Source organism: Tenrec ecaudatus, chromosome 14 (assembly GCF_050624435.1).
Source record: "Tenrec ecaudatus isolate mTenEca1 chromosome 14, mTenEca1.hap1, whole genome shotgun sequence".
NCBI classification, from domain to species: domain Eukaryota; kingdom Metazoa; phylum Chordata; class Mammalia; order Afrosoricida; family Tenrecidae; genus Tenrec; species Tenrec ecaudatus.
The window spans coordinates 68,577,540-68,595,620 of NC_134543.1; the positions used below are offsets into that span (position 1 = coordinate 68,577,540).

The 18,081-nt window shown below is 40.5% G+C and overlaps 1 protein-coding gene and 1 non-coding gene across 2 annotated transcripts in view; one reads left to right on the forward strand and one right to left on the reverse strand.

Annotated features, from left to right (window-relative positions):
* SLC25A21 (solute carrier family 25 member 21) overlaps positions 1-18,081 on the forward strand; it is a 584,085-nt gene that overhangs the window by 76,322 nt on the left and 489,682 nt on the right. The gene's annotated exons all lie outside the window — the stretch shown is intronic.
* LOC142427068 (small nucleolar RNA SNORA62/SNORA6 family) lies at positions 654-805 on the reverse strand. The gene has a single exon (XR_012779899.1). It is a non-coding gene; the product is annotated as a small nucleolar RNA SNORA62/SNORA6 family (small nucleolar RNA).

Below are 18,081 nucleotides of genomic sequence, written 5' to 3' on the forward strand. Positions count from 1 at the left end.
TTATTTTAATAGCTTTATTCCAATATAACTCAAACCATACAATTTACTCATATAAAATGTACCATTTAACTCTGGATGTGTGACCATCACCACAATCAATATTCGGGCATTTTCATGACCCTCAAAAAAATTCAATATTCTTTAGTGATTGCCAAATCATAGCTCATTCTCCTTATCTCCTCTATTACAAAACAATCGCTAATCTGTCAATGTCTGTGTTATTGTTGCACCCCATAGCAACCTTATGCACAACAGAACAGAACACTGCCCTCTACTGCACCCACCGCCCGTACAATTGTTCCCCTGCTGGAGCCATGGCTGCAGCCACTGTGTCCATCCACCTCCTGAGGGCCTTCCTCTCTACCAAACCTGATATCCTTCTCCAGGGGATGGTCTCCTGACAACATGTCTGACGTATGTGAGACAGAGCCTTGCCATCCTTGCCTCTAAGGAGAAGATTGGTTTGTCCTGTTAGCAGTCCGTGGTATTCAATAGTCTTTTCTTTGCCAGCACCACCATTCACATGCCTTGATTCTTCTTTGGTCTTCCTTACTTCACGTCCAACCTTCACACGAATATGAGGCGATTGAAAGTGCCATGGTGCACCTTAATCCTAAAAGTATCATCCTTGGATTTTCTTTATTTTTTTTTTCACCTGTGACAGCGAGTACTATCAAACTCCAGTCATGGAGGCAAGCTCTACTGGTATTAGCAAAAACCCTGCCTGTTAATGTGGCACACTTCCGACACTCAGAAGTTCACTGGCCAAGACTGGCCTCCACCCTGAGCTTTAATCGTGTGCAGCATCCTTGGATTTTCAACACGTTAAAGAGGCAGCAGATTTACCTAATGCCACATATCTTTTGATCTCGTGACTCCTGCTTCCATGAGCATTTATTGTGGATCCAAACAAGACAAAATCCTTGACAACTTCAACCGTTTTCCCATTTATTATGATGTTACATCTTGGTCCAGATGTGAGGACCTAGCAGATGTGTGGTCTTCTTGACTTTGAGTTGTAATCCACACTGAAGGCTGCGGTCCTTGGTCTTCATCAGCAAGTGCTTCAAGTCCTCCTTGCTTGCAGCAAGCAAGGTTGCCTCATCTACACACTGTAGGTTGTTAATAAGCCTTCCTCCAATCCTGATGTCACATTCTCCTTCATATAATCCAGCTTCTCTGATGATTTGATCAGCACACAGATTGGATAACTATGGTGAGAGAATACAAACCTGATGAACATCTGTCCTGACTTTGAACCATGCAGTATTCCCTTGTTCTGTTCTCACAACTGCCTCTTGATCCACACACAAGTTCCTTAGGAGCACAATGAAATGTTTTGAAATTCCCATTCTTCTCAATGCTATCCATAGTTTGTTAAGATCCACAAAGTCAAATGGTTTGGCTTAGTCAATAAAACACAAGTAAACATCTTTCTGGGATTCTCTCATTGAGCCAAGATCAGCAATGACATCAGCAGTGATCACCCTTGTTCCATGTCCTCTTCTGAATCTAGCCTGGTTGCCATCAAATATTGTTTCTTTTAGTGTGAAAACTTTTTCTTGACTTTTCATAATAGTTATCTCATATAGTATTTGTCTTTTGTGATTGACTAGTATCACTCAGCATAACATTTCCCACATTCCTCTAGGCCGTGAGATGTTATACAGATTTGTTGATATTCTGTAACTTAATAGTATGCCATCGTGTCTCTGTACTATAGTTTGTTTGTCCTTTCTGATAGGCATTTACGTTTCTGCCATTGTTTTGCTTTTGTGAATGATGCTGCAATGAATCCGAATAAGCCTATCTGTATTCATATTAAAGCTCTTATTTCTATGCGTTATGTATCAGCTTCTGGGATTGCTGAGTCCACCATTTTAAGGAAGTACCATACGATTTCCCACAGTGGTTGAACGCTCTTAAAGCCCCACCAGCAGTGAAGAATGGTTCCAGGCTCTCTATGTCTTCGCCAGCATTTTTAGTTTTTTGATGGTTTGTTTTTAACTCTGCTGTTAATTCTGAAGGAGATGATGTCTTGTTATTATTTTGATCTGCATCTTTGCAATGGCTAATGTGATTTGCATTTTTCATGTGTTTGTTGGCCACCTGAATGTCTTTGTTCTTGTTTCTTCCTGTCCTCTGCTCATTTTCCTTTCATCAAGTTACCGGTACTTGTATTTTGTTGTTGAGGTGTTGAAGTTTTCTATAAATTTTACAAATCAACCCCTTGTGTAATATGTCAAAGTAATTTTTCCTCTGTGGGTTCTTTTTTTATTCTTTTGATGAAATATTTTGATAGCCTTACGTGTCTAATTTTTAGGAGGTTACAGTCACTTAGTTTGTCTTCTGCTATTTGTGTGTTTTTCATTATGTTTGATAATATAATTGTGCCATGCATTAGGGCCCTGAACTTTTCTCCTGTTTTTTCATTTGATGATTTTTCTAGTGCTAGGCTTACATTGAGATTTTTGTTCCATCTTGATCAAAAGGTGATATGTGACTATGTTGGGGATTTTTTTTTGTATCCAAAATGGGTTTATTAGAATGGCTTCCCACTCATCTCGGCTCAGGGTCTTTTAGTGCTGCTTCCGTCTGAAGGAGTATCCTTCTGTGAGCCTTGCTTTTCCTCCTGTAGGCTGACAGAGGACAGTAGAGCAGCCAACACACAAAACTACTGTTTGTGCATGGCTGAAGACCGTGGAGATTTTATAGCAGCCTGGGCATTTGACATCCATGAAGTAGGAATTGGGGCTCTGCACCAGGCTCTTCTTCTTGTGTTTTCTCTTCTCCTCTTCGGGAGAGGGGTGAAGGAGATCCTTTGTGAGAGGCAAGATCGCCAAGCAGTCGTCAGCACCAGAAAAGCGGGGATTTTTTTATGATATGGTTTTTATGAATGGTATAAGATATGGTGCCTACTTTATTTTTCTATAAATGAGTGTTAGTCGTGTAAGCACTATTTGTTAAAAAGTCTCTTTTTTCATCATTGAATATATTTCAACCCTTTGCCAAAGATGAGCTGTCTGTGGGTGGACGGATTGACTTGTGGGGTCTCAAAGATGTAGGTCTATGTATCTACTGTTTTACTAGTTTTTTTCAGGTTGTTTTGACCACCGTGGCTGTGTAGCACGTTTGGAGATCAGGGAGTGTGAGCCTCCTACTTGGTTCTCCTTTTTTCATAGTGTTTTGCTTATTTGGGGTCTCTTTCCTAGTAGCTTGGTGTCTATGTATGGGGCTGCTAACTTGGCTTTTTCCTACTCTAAAGAGTTACAGGACCTCACAGGGGGAAATTCCACCTTATCCTATAGGATCACAATGAGTAGAAATCAACTCAATGGTAGTGAGTGAGTTCCTTCCCATATAAGGTTGGTTAGTTTTTCCATCTCTTTAAAGAGTGATGTTGGAATCTGGATGGGCACTGTATGATGGAAGCCATTTTTTAACTTGTACTTCTCCAAATTAACTTGCAGCTGGAATGCAATGTTTCTTGAAGGACAAATAACAATCGTGTTCTAATTTCAACCATAGACTAACAGAAGAATATTGAAGAAGCACCGTTTTATCGCGTTGTTGAAAACTGTTGGTGGGTAGTGAGTGAGACACATACCGCTATTGTTACTTGCTGTTAGGTGTCATCAAGTTGGTTTCATTTTAAACCAACTGCTAGCTGTTGTTTCCTGCAGGGAAGACTATCCCACCAGCCTGCCTTTGGGCTGCCACTGAGGTGGAGCAAGTCATTCAGACAGCTGGGCCGAGAGCCTTCAGGAAGAGAGACTCGAATTTTCACTCCTTGAGGCAGAGTTGAGTTTGCCATTTTCCAAGGAACTGAAAGAAGGCCATCGTCGTTGGAGAACATAAGTGAGAAGACCATGCGAATGGAGAGCCCGGCAGCCCGAGCGAGCGATGCTGAATGAGCAGTGCCATCATGGGGCTGAAGGTCTCCACTGCAGCGCTGTTGAGAAGGAAAGGGCTACAAGTAATATCGTGCCAGGGCAGCACGCTTGAACAGGACTTCTTTGTTTTCCGTTTTCTTGGTGACTAATTGGTTGGCTTTAGGGAAAATGCATATCTTGTCTATATGTCTTGCCCTTATCTGATATAATGAAGATTATCATAATTCCTTCCTTATGTGAATACTGTGAAGGATAGATGAGATAAAGCATTTGACATGGAGTTTGGAATCATTATAAGCCATGTGTTATTTTTGTTGTTAAAAGAAAGAATAATCACAGTTGGTAAGACTCATTAGATAACACTAAAAATGTTTCAGATACTGCATTGGAAATCAATTCAAGGACTCATTTCTAGCTGCCACTCCATCGTCTAGAAGAGAGACTTGGTACAGCAGTGGCTTGCATGTCAGGCTGCTAGCTGCTAGGTCAGCAGTTTGAACCCACCCGCTGCTCTGAGGGAGGAAGGTGAGCCTTGGTGCTCCTCAAGATTTACCCCCTTGAAAACATAAAGGGCGATTTGACTGCAGGGCCACTTAGTCAGAACGGAATCCATAGCAGCAAGGTTTGTTTGTTCTGCCATGGTTGTTTTGACATACACTAGAGCAGTGTATCTGGGCCTGGCACATGGCAGGCTCTGAATCAATACTTGTCGACTGGAGTAAACCCAGGAGTGGGTTCCCTCCGGACTAATGTGTGGATGGGAGGGATGATTCCCATCCTAGTTTACCACTTTCACTTGTGTTGTAGCATTTACCCTTTGACCTTACATGCTCACGGTCAATGTAGAATATAAGAATATCTTGCCTTCTCAGCTGCAAATAATTAGATACATTAAGTCAATTCAAATATATTTAAATTTGAAATTGATGAGCCAGTTACACTGAGATTTCCTGGCATTTGGGAATATGGTGAGCTCTAGGTTCTCCTATATTCAAATAGAGAAAGATAGTTGTAGAAATAGCTATCTCAACAATTAGTTGTATTTAGTTAGGTTGCTCTGTTGAATTATAACTGTGTCCTCTACAAATGCATAAAATGCCACTTTTTTGTCATTGAAAAAACAGTTGAAAAGTAACAAGTCCAGTTACTGTGAAGAGAGGCTTGTCGAATGGGACTTGTTAATATCGATTCTAAATGGTTTCCCACATAGTAAACTAGCTGCCTGAGGATGGGGGTGGGGGCAGGGGGTGGAGAGGACATGCCAGGTGCTTCATCAAGTGCTAGGTGCTTCGTATATATGATCTAATTCGATCCCCACTACTTTGATGTGAGTTGGTATGGTGATTCCGTATTCATCCCCCATTTATTTCTGCAGATTGAAGCTTTGAGGAAACAAAGACATAGGTGGAGCCAAGTTTCCAAGACATGTTTACCTACAAATCACAGTTCCTTTTGACTCTCTTTGGAAACGAACGTTCTATAGAAAGTTACTGTATAGTTTTCCAGTAATGTAACAGAGTTGTTGTGTTGTCATTCGTTTCTACTTTGTTACTAAAGATTAGGACTTAGATACTGGGCAGATTTGAATGTGATCCTTTAATGGGATTATTCTTACTGAGCTTTGCTGTTTGTCTAGGGTTAATGTATGTCATTCCATGTTTCTCTCCATTCGGCATCTTACTGTTGTATCTTCAGAGTCTGGAATCTGAAACCTTCAGAACAGAAAATACAGAATTAAAAAGAAGACTGAAAATGTCAAATTTTCTAATTATGACTAGATTTTTTCACTTTCAACAATATAGAGCAATGAAACTATTAAAGAACAAAAGTTTGATTCTGACGCTGAGCATTTCTGTAGGCTAGAGAACTGCCTCTGTGAGTTTCCAAGACTATGAATCTTTAAGGGGGTAGAAAGCATCATATCTCCCCACCCCCCACAGAGCTGAAGATGGTTTCAAACTGCTGGCCTTGAATATAGCAAACAAACAGGGTTCCTCAATAGCCCAATAATAATTACATTGTGCGTTTCCTTCTTTGTAGTGAACATTGCCCATAAGGAAACCAGTGGGAAACCCTTGTTTGATGTAAAGTTTATAGAGACAGGACCTATTCGGAGATTGTCATATTCTCATGGACAGAATAGGAAGCTGATGGACGGAGTGCTGGTCATGAGATGAGACCACTATGGGCACCATGCCCTTTGTTTGGAAGGATCCTTAGATGCTGCTTTGGCACTGTTTACTCATTCTCCCACCAAGGATCACTGACATGGCAGCTTCTAGCTGTCACATCTGTCTCCCAAGGAAGCATACGATGAACTAGACACGTTTTCTGGGTTTGGGACAAGAGTTAGAGAAATTGGGAGAGATTGTGTATTTTCTTTCTTTGTTTGCCACTTCCGATATGTGGACCCATTTTCATTTTTAAAGACTGGTGCTAGGAGAAGGAGCCCTGGTGGCAGCTACTAAACACAAGGTTGGCAGTTCAAACCCACCAGCTACTCCAAAAGCAAAAGAAGAGGATGTCTTCTCCTAAAGATGTATAGTCCCATAAACTGTCTTTGAGTTGAACGACTGGTGTGAGGTTAGGTGCTCAGACTCACTGGAGTTACTCATGAGGCATGGATAAAACAAACAAACCCACTGCCCTTGAGTCAGTTCTACAACACTGCACCGTAGAGTAGCACCTTCCCGGAGGGTTTCCAAGTCTGCACATCTTTCTAGAAAAAGATTGCCACTTAGTTCTTCTGTGGGTGCTTTTACACTCTGGAGAGGCAACAAAAACTGTGTGTTCTAGTTGAAGAAAATACGGCTCAGTTCTGAGAACTGAAATAAGTTCACTGTGACTGGAAGGAGAACGGAGTCCTCCACACTCGGAAAATAGGCACACACTGCAAGTAATCCTCGCCTGTAAGTCATGGTAAAGTGGTTCAAGGAGCCCTGGTGGCATGGTGGTTGCGAGTCGGCTGTTAACCGCAAGGTCAGCAGTTTGAAACCACCAGCCGTTGCTCTTTGGGAGGAAAATGAGGAAAAGCGTTAAGTCTTGGAAATCCACATGGGCAGTTCTACCCTGCCCCATAGTGTTGCTTTGAGTCTGAATAGACTCCATGATAATGAGAAGGTGGTTCAAGTCTGTAAGCTCATCCAAAGCTTGCTGAATCAAGTCCACTCAGAGGTGCTATAGAAGAAAGGCCTAAAATCTACTTTAGAAAGATCATCCAAACTCATAAATCAAACCTACTGCCATACAGAAGATTCTGATGCCTAGTGACTTCAAATCGGGTTTTTGAAACTGTAAACTATTATGGAGGCAGAGAGCCTCAGCTTTCTCTCTTGGAGCAGCTGATTGGTTTGAACTAAGAACCTAGCCATTAGCAATCCTGTGCTTACCAGACAGCACCACAGAAAATCCTAAAGAGTACACTGACATTCTGATGCGCATGGGATCATCATTGATGGCAACTGGTAGTAAGGAAAGTCTCTAGACTTGGTGATACAATGAGATATTACTGCAGCATTTAAAATGGGAGTGCCATGATTTGTCTAGTATGGGATTCACCCCAAGCCAAGGGTAAGGGCTGTGTGGAGGGAGACCAGCTTGGAGGGAAGAAAGATTATACACGCAATGGTCAGGGGACCGCATGAGATGCGGCAGTCCACCTCGTCAGACATACTGATGGACCAAGGTGCTGATTGTGGAGAGGGAGCAAAGAGAATTTAAAGTACTATTGAAGAGGCAGATTGACAGACGTTAGTAGCTAGTTGAATGGGACAGAGGAGTCAAAGAGGATCTCTAGATTAAAGATTTGTGTTCCTGGAGGGAACACTGCACTGAGAAGAGATGGGAGAAGAACTTGGGGTCGAGGAGGATGTGAGAGCAGTTCAGAACGTGATGCGTTGAAGTGCCAACGAGACCCCAAGTAAGCAGGGCCAAAGAGTGTGACTGGAGATAAAAACGCGAGGGTGATTAGTACATGGGCCTAAAGTAAAGGTCTGGGACGCAGCATGCTGACTCAAGCATAAGTAGAGACACAGAGTCTGTGAGCTGACCCCTCAGAGGAGCACTGCCATTTGTGACTTTTTCTACAGAAATGATTTAAAGACAATATTAGATAAAACATCTTTTCAGTGTTTTTAGGGGAAAGCAGAAGACTAGTCGGCACGGGAGTTTTCTTTCTTTTCCAGAACTAATTTCCAGTTTCCTTCTACCTCAAGTGAAGTCATTCAAATTCCAAATCACAGTCTTTTCTATTGTGGTTAATTCTTGAGCGCAAACCATTCTTAAACATGCAATGAGGAAAACGAAGAATAAAGGAAAACCAAAGCATCAAATTATCCATGGCTAAAACTTTTTGAATTTAGCGAATAATCAAAACAACCATAGAAGGAAGTGTTGCCAACATTCCGTGATGGCTGTAGAGAGGGCTTGCCTCTCCCTCTCTCCGCCAGTAGCTGTCCATGTTATAAATCCTTTGTAGAGACGGATCTTTGTACAATCTTCTTTCTTGATCTCAAAGGTGTGTGTGGCAGAAACCAAGAATAATGGCCCCCAACCTGCTCTTCAACTGCACGGCAAAGCCACCTCTCCGTCTTTGCTGTGGACCATCTCTTATCCACGCAACCTTGAGTTTTGGTGTGATTGCCCTGGGACTTTCCCTTCTCCTTAACCTCCTGGTGGGCCTGGAATTTATCCTGATAGATCATCCCATGGTTTCTATTTTCCCCTCTGGGGAAGGTAATGTGGTCTACATTCTTTTAGAAATCTTGGACACCAGAATTTTGAGGTCAGCCAAACTGGGGCGTCAAGGGAAGAATATCAGCTGGCCAGCACTGACCCCCCGGAGTGTGTTCCTTGAAGGCCATTCCTCCCAGTGTTTCCTTTTCCCCTCATGTACCTAAACCACAACTAACCTACATCCTTTACACTAGCTTCACAAGAGACAACCAACAAATGTTTAAAACCTTTCAACTCAGTGCCCAAGAAAGTCCTGGACTGGATTGGATTTTGGGGATGACTGATATATCTTTATTATATTTCTAGTCAGTGGGTCCTGTGATACAAAATTAACCGACACCTCCCCACTCTGCACCTAATTCACAATTTAAAAATTCATTAAAAAACAAACAGCAACAAACCTCAAAGTCCATCGGATTCTATTCAGATGGCTGCCACCTCACTTTGCATCTTCCTGATACTTAGCACTCAGGTGAATTGTTTGATTCGCAATAAACTTCTGCTAAATAAATGATCTACACGTAGTATCCACTCCCCAAATGGAACTGAAACCTCAAAATTTGAGAAATCAGGAAATATGGCATACACAATCGTTTTGAGTCTTTAAAGTAACTTATTTAAAATGAAATAAATCAAATTCTGAATGAAATGAGTAAGATCAAAGAATGAGAGTCTTCCATGTCTTCCAAAGTAACTGGACATTAATTATAGGGAATTAGTACTAAGTTTAGGGAAATATTTCCCTTAAAACATTTTCTAAAATTTCCTTTTAACTGTCTGGTAATAAGACCCTTGATTTAAGAAGAATGAAAGCGAAGCCCCCAATAGAATAAAGTGGATTGATATGTTTTAATTGAGGGTGCTGTTCCCAACATATTTTAGTGTTTTTTTGTTTGGTTGGTTGGTTCTGGTATATGACAACATAGGGAACTTACTAAATACTAATATTCTCTTTTCGATTTGGACAACTAACGTACACTACACAGATGAAAGATCCTTTGTTTTTCCAGTAGGAAGCCTTTTTAGTATTTATAATAGTAACTCCCCTAATAAGCCACGTTAATTTTGAGCATTGTCTATGAGCTTTGTGTGGCCGTGGCAACGAATGATCAGACCCAGCATAAGAGTGCTGTGGGGCGAAGAGTGGGTGTGAGAGTAGGATAAGACAGGGTGAAGGGTGGGCGTGTCTCACCCCTGCCTCATGCAATAGAGAAGCCAGAGGAGATCAAATACAACCACCCCTCCATGCTTGTTCTGAAGGTCTGAAAATCCTTCCTTTTTATTCCCCTTTTTATTCTCAGCATAATGTTCTCCAGGTCCATCCCTGTCTTGATGTGCTTCCTGGTTTCTCCTTGTTTTTTGAGTGATGCATCGCATTCTGTTGTGTGGACGCACCACCATTCTACTGGTGAGCATCTTATGCTGGTGTGACCAGGGTTCTATAGGCGTGCACATGTCTGGTTGTGTTATGAGTCTCACTTCTGCTTGTCAGTATTCTTATAAAAGGATCTGCCCCGGATACACCTGGCTTTTCGTTTGAGGCACATGTTCTGTGTCAGACGTTCTGAAAGATTTTTGGTCATACATGCCACAGAGATTTTCATGCCGTCATAGATTGTGTCTGGGTGCATAACTTAGTGTGAAGATAGTCAAATAAAGGAATAGACAAAAGAAAAGAAAGCAAAGTAACTCACTTGAAATCCAGAGAATTTTACAATGCTGAAAAAGTAAGTAAAAGCAGATGTTGTAAAGTTTAGAAAATCAAGACATTTATTTTCCTGTTTCCATTGAATTCTTTCTAAACACATTATAAATAAGCTTTGAAGTAAACCGAAGTTCTCTGTTTGTTTTGCTGATAGCATCTTTTGTTAAAAAACAACAACCCAACACTTTATGAATGCTTTTTTAAGTTGTAGTCCCAAGGATACATCAGTGTGCTGAAAGAACTGAGTCTATCTGTTGACAAATACAATGCTATGATGCTGAAGTTACTTTCAATGCCCTGCTCACTTAAATATCTATTTGATTAGGTCTTTACGAGTGAATGTTAAACAGCTCAGAGAGTTTATGCTATCAGAATATAAACATTAAAGTTCAGTGTTTCGTGCTTTCTTTTTTATTATACATCTTAGAAAGACTTTCTGCAACAGCAAGACCTGCTTTGCTCATCTTTGTGGTTGTGATGGAAGAGGCAGTTGACGAATTTGAAATAAGACTATCCATGTTGCGTTCTCTTCCACTGAATAAATTCTAACCTTGATTACACTTTTTACCCTTGATTACAGTTACACTGTAAAAGCCTTGTGACATGCTGGCTTTCTAGATCTGGAGAAAATTTCAAATGAACTGTTGTTCTATTGGGTTGCTTCTAAACATTTCTCTTTAAACAAATTCAGGGGAGATTTTATTGCCAGAGCAAGGTGTTTGCTAGTTGAAGGAAGCCTGGAGCTCAGCTCCCGGGCAGGTGCCCATCCCCACGCATCCTGCTTGTCCTCATCATTTGGAGTCCCAGAATGTGTTCCATCTGTTAGAGAGTGTCCCGGGCCCCAAACTGTATCCCTGCTGAAGACATTTTCAGGGTCTAAGCCAATTCTGGAAATGACTGGCTGCTAACATATGAAACGAGGGAAATCAGTTCATATCAACGATGTAAACCATCATCTGTCTGTTATTACATTCATTCAGCTGGGTCACATATGACTCAATAATCAAATTACCACCCTATATATCTTAAACCCTCACGTTCATTCGACCACCCCGGGGACTTAGGAAAACAAAGATAATTTTGGTTGTCTTCTCTTTGTTTTTAATCCTTTAAATATGCATCTTTTTTTCTCTGCTTGCATAAAGTCAAAATGCTACTAAGATTTTGAAACTCATAATATTAAAAACCAACCTGCCCCCTTTCACTCACTCTGCACTGTTAATAGTTTGGCTTGTATTAAATACTTTCTTATAATTAATGGAATTCTTTATCATTAATACTTTAACAATATAGTTATAGCCCTTTAAATTTAATCTAAGTAAAATATCTGGGTAGATCAATATAAAAATTTCGAATGTGTATAAAATTTATGGAAAAATAAGGCAATATATTCTCTTTAATTTATGTTTAATTGCCTTCAGGAAACATTTGTAACAGATTGCAGTAAAAACCAAGACAGTGGAATACGACTGTAAGCCACTCATAAAGGGCAAAAGAGAGCGAAAATAGCTAGAATGTGTCCCTAGGCCTAGAATATAACTCAAAAAGAGGAAACCTGAAAATTGCCTTCTGATCCAACTATATGCCAAATAGACTCTGTCTTCTTTTTCAGCGAGACTTAATTTGTAATGATTGTGAAAAATACTGTGTTCGCCAATACTCTGAATCTGCCTTTTGGCTCGGGACTGGTTCCCTTCACAAGGGCTGTAGTGGGGATGGGAATACGACCATGGCTCCACACACGCCAGACACTTATCTTCTCTCGAATACAGTAATTGAAAAAGAGTCGCCTACATGGAGTTTATATTAAAAAGGGAATTGGAAATTGATCATTTATAACTGTTTATTCAGTATTACCCAGGCCTCAGAAATGATATCTGATGGATACTGGTTGTCTGTATTGACATGATATATTCTGCAGTAGGAATAATTTCACATGCTTTTTCATTTAATCACTACCATATAAACATTTTTGTCATGATTCTAGACTTGCCAAGAAACCTTCTAAATTAGTGTTTCAGGGGATTTATTCCCTGGAAGATCTATTGGATGTTTTATAAATGGGTAATCACTTTGGAATGTGGCTTAATGTGTGCATCAATGGACAAATATTCTACTATCTCCCCCACTCTCCCTTTCATATGGTCACTGCAATCTAGATGCATAATTACTGGTGATTGGAATGCTAAATTTGAAAACAAAGAAAAATGATCAGTAGTTGGAAAATGTGGCCTTGGTGAAGAAACAAAACTGGAGATTGCCAGATAGAGGTTTCCAAGAACAATGACCTATTCACTGGGAACAACTTTCCCCCCCGCAATAATACAATAGCAACTATACACATGGACTTTACTGGAAGGAATACACAAGAATCAAGCTTAATACCATTAATCAGAATAAGGCCAGGAAAAGGCTGTGGAACTATACCATCCATTGCCCATATGCAAGTTCAAGTTGAAGCTGAAGGAAATTAAAACAAGGATCTACATGTGACCTCCTCCCTGGGGGTCAGACAATAGAAAAGGGGGTGAAGGGAGACGCCGGATAGGGCAAGATATGACAAAATAATAATCTATAAATTATCAAGGGCTCATGAGGGAGGGGGGAGTGGGGAGGGAGGAGAAAAAAGAGGACTTGATGCAAAGGGCTTAAGTGGAGAGCAAATGCTTTGAAAATGATTAGGGCAAAGCACGTACAAATGTGCTTTATACAATTGATGTATGTATATGTATGGATTGTGATAAGAGTTGCATGAGTCCCTAATAAAATGTTTAAATAATAAAGAAAGAAAAGAAAAAAAACAAAAAGAGGTAGAGTTCCACCTTAAGCATATCCCACCTGAATTTAGAAACCACTTCAGGAATCGAATTGATGTATTCAGCACTAAGGAATGAGGGACCAGATTAGCTGTGGGATGACATGAGGACATGATACATGAAGAAGACAAAAAATTATGAACAAGACAGGAAAGAAATACCAGAATTTTACAGAATACCAACTGGATACATTGCAGCAGACACAACTGGAAATACTCAAGTATGCCAAGAAAGTTGGAAGACTGTTATCTGCCCAACCAATTGTAAAAAAATCTGTATTTGTCCCATTCAAAGAAAAGTGATCTGGCAAAATACAGAAATTATCAAACAATATCATTAATATCACATGCAAGTAAAATATTGCTGGAGATAATTCAAAGATGGTTTGAAGCAGTACATTGAAAACCACCAGAAATTGAAGCTGGATTCAGAAAAGGAAAGGGAATGAGGGATTTTATTGCTTATGTCAGAATTGTGACTGAAAGCAGAGGATACACACCAGAAAGATGTTTCCCAGAGACCAGACACATTGTGGGATAGCACTAGGACACCAAACATGAAGAAAGAAAACAATGATTAACAAGACAAGTCAGTGTTTTGTTGATCATGCAAAGACATTCGACTGTGTAGAACCTACCAAATTATGATTAATATTGTGACGAAAGCGAACTTCTGAACACTTAAATGTGCTCATGTGGAGCCTGTACAAGGACCAAGGGGCAATCGTTCAAACTGGGGTACTTACTTTAAATCAGAAAAGGTGCGTGTCAGGGTTGTATCCTTTCATGACACTTATTCAATATGCATGCTGAACAGATCATCCGAGAAGCTGGACTCTCTGAAGAAGGACACGGACAAGAAGACCCATCAATCACCTGTGCTATTCAGAGGACCCAACTTTGCTTTCGGATGCAAAGCAGCATTTGCTGAAGAAGATCAAATATTACATGTTTCAGTGTAGATTACATCTCAGCAACATTTCTCACAATTGGCCCAGTAAGCAACATCATGATAAACAAACAAACAAACCCGAAAACCAAACTCACTACCATGGAGTCAATGCCAATCCATAGTGACGTACAGGACCGGGTAGAACTGCCTCTGTCAGCTTCCGAGACCTTAGCTGTTTATAGAAGTAGAATTCCCCATCCTTTTCCAGAGAAGCGGCTGGTGGTTTGGAACTGCTGACCTTGCAGTTAGCAGCCCAAGGCTTAACCACACCACCAGGGCTCCCAACATGAAAAATGGGGGAAATTGCAGTCATCAAAGTTTCATTTTACTTGTATCCACAGTCAACATCCCTGGAGACAAATTTTCATTGGACAAATCTGCTGCAAAATACTTTTTTAAAAAGTGTTCAAAAGCAAAGCTGTCCCTCTGAGGACAAGGATGTGCCTGACCCACGCCATGGTCTTTATATTCATCTCATATAGAAGGGGAAGCTGGATAATGAGTAAGGGAGACCAAAGAAAGACTGGTGTCTTTGAATTATGGGTTGGCAAAGAACCTCAACTATATTGTAGATTGTCAAAAGAGTGGGCATATCTATCTGCCCTTGACGCAGGATTGTCAGAGTGCTCTTTAGAAGCAAGGCACCGAGACTCCATCTTGCCTCGTGTACTTTAGGCGTGCTATTAGGGAGATCAGTCCCTGGAGAATAACATCCTGTGTGGTCAACTAGAGCATCAGCAAATATAGGAAGCCCTTCCGTGAGATGGACTGACAGATGGCCGCCACAACGGGGCCCCACATAGCAACGAGTCTGAGGATGGTTTAGGGCTGGGCCGCGTAGCCTTCCATTGGACATGAGGTCACTCTGGATTGGGAAAGTCTCAATAGTACTGAGAGTTACTGTTTATTGTGCCAACTTGGCCAATGAACACGTGGGATTAATTGAAGGGCGGAGAGATAAATGGCTCGGTGAACCTTACCTTTCTCGTTCTTGGGTTTCTTGCTTTGTGATGGTCAGACCAGGGTGGAGCTGCCTTAGCCAGCTCCCTGCTTCAGCTGTCAAGGCTCACTTCCTGCAAGACATCCCCGAGGAGAAGCAGCATGGACCTACCCCGATGCAGCCCTGGGTGCTGGAGCAGCCGTGTGGAGATCCCTGCTAGCACTGAGATGCTTACACATTCACTGATTCAGCTTTCCTCCTGCAGTCGGCGTCATAGTGTGTGTTTTGTGAGATGGAGGAGGACTTTGTGGATTGGTGTCAGACATATGGGTTAATGTTGGACTTGTGGGCTTGGGCAACACTGGGTTGGGATGTTTTTTAGATGTGCACTTACCCTTTATAAAAAAAAAACTCTCTTGTATACATATGAGTTTCTGTGGATTTGTTTTGCAAATTAACCCAGACTGACATAAGTACTTAGCAATAACAACCCAGTCGCTATACTTTAACTTGCCTGCAGTTACATTAGAAACTTCTATCTTCAACGAAAATCACTTTAACTTGTCGGCAGTTACATTAGAAACTTCTGTCTTCAATGAAAATCTTTGTTATTTTAGGGCCTTGTGTGGAAAGAAAGAAGGCCTGGTGACACAGTGGGCTAAGCAATGGCCTAGTGACTCCTGGGAGAAAAGTAGGATCTTTTGCTCCCATGAAGATTTGCAGACTGAGAAACCCCGGGGAGCAGTTCTCCTCTGTTGTATAGGGTGGCTCTGAGTCAGTGTTGACTTGGCAGCAGTGGGTTTGAGTTTTCTTTCCAGTTTCAGCCTGGGACAAACTTGATGTGACAGCATATTCAGTGAGGACAATTTGTCCAGTGATGTCATGCTTGTCCAGGATTAAGGGGAAGTGCACCTTACTGCAGTAGGCTGCTTCTAACTTCTACACCCTGTCTTCACTGACGAGCGCCATTTCAACCAAAGCCCTTCTTGATTCCGGTGTATATGGTGAGTCCACAAGTTTCTTCATCATTTCCAGGCATGCGTGCATGTTGCTTTAGAATAAACAGAACCTAGCTTTGTACCTCGTTACACACTACAACAGGAACATGGAATGCAGATCTGGTCAGCAGTACTCCACAAAGACTTGATTAAAGTGAGAAGGTCCACCGAAAGCGAATTAACAAGAGCAAATGAAGAGAGCTTCATTATTAATTAATTAGCTCAGATTAGTGACTGAATTCATCAAGTATTTTTTTTTCTGTGTGTAGCCTAAACAGAAAAGCGCTCTACTTACAGGGAGAAAGAGGACATATAATTATGATCCATGAAATTTTGAAAATTATGTTTTCTTATTTATTGAATCCCAGTGCACGAGAAAATAGGGCACTCACAGCTTAATAGAGGTTGATACTGGATAGAAGCTTGTGGAACACATTATTCCAAGATGTGGTACAGATTAAAAATATAAATAGCATTATAAATGTCTAGATAAGCTCCAGGGTAACAGAGTAGGGAACCAGTGACATTTGGGGGTATGTCTATAACATTGGCAGGAAATTAGATATGTTCCATCATATAGCCCCTGGTGGTCCCATCAAAGAAGAAATGACATGGTTAATGGTCCATGGGTCAGGCATCTAGTAGTGTCTGCGTGAGCAGGTAAGACAACTGCAGCAATGTGTGTGAGGGGGTGGGCGGGCGGGTACTGGGTACATTGTATAATTCAGATACTGTAAGCACACAAATAAAGAGAATTCGTATGACTTCGATGACACTGGTAACGGAGAGCCTCTACAAAAACCTGAGTGTTTTTGCTTTGTTGTTTGCAGAGCAAACCATAGTAGGCTCATGTTGGCACTGGGATAATTAGGGATAATGGAGACCTCTTTTTTAAAGACTACCAGGTTGCTTGTGACAAGCCTGTGTGTGTGTGTGTGTGTGTTGTAGCAGGGTTTTTGTCTGAAAATTAGTGCATAATAAATGATATCTATATAAATAAAAGTTTCCTTTAAACTATATCCTTTTAAAATGTTCCTGGGAAAGGGCCCTTATTCTTTTATTTAACACAAAACTGGAAATGTGGTAGAAATATTTTTGTAGCAATTTTTTTAATGAATAAATTTTATTGGCGTTCCTTGCTGTCTCTCCCAGTATGAATTAGTTCCTTGCATGACTTACTTCTGTTTTCAAGGAAGAGGGCTGAAACTAATTTAAATGAAAACCACCTGCAGTACTATGAGGATGCATGTGGTACTGTTTCTCACCTTCTATCTTTATTGATGATAATAATATATTTTTTCTTTCACTAATACGCTGGCATGTTTTTCAAAGACATCTCCACATGTGTTCACAAGGACATATTTGTATACCCATGAAGGATAGAGACATATAAAAAATCACGAGGGCACAAGCTATTATTTCCACATACTCTATAATATATAACAACCAAGTTAAATGCTCAGCACTTTATGTTATGAGATGGTGAATACAGCTGGGTGCTTTTGAAAACCATATTCCTGTATAACCACTAGTGTGATTATACATTTAAGTATTACAAAAGATAATAAAAATAGCTTAGTTTTTAAAAAAAATTTGATTACTTAGCTTCTAATATTTTGGGAATCTCAAGAATTATAAGAAAATAAAAGAATGCACTTAAAGATCCATTTCTGCTATATTATGTCTATTGGACCATTAGCATCTGACAGGTTTTTTTTCTAAGAAAATGACTAAAATTGGTTAAGGAATTACATTAATATAACTTATCTAATTTCTAATACAATATGATATTAATATAATTATATGATAGAATTATAAAAATGAATTAACATCAGAGAATGCAACAAAACTGCAGTAAAACCTATATTCCTTTCTGAAGCATTTTAGAATCGTCTTGTTGGCATATGCTGCACATATCATGCACTCACATAGTCCTGTCATATTAATGTGAATTCTGCAGTCATCACCACAATCACTTCCAGACTGTAGCTGTCATGGTCACTTTATGATGCTCTCTGACAGCAAGGCCGGTCACATCCCCGGA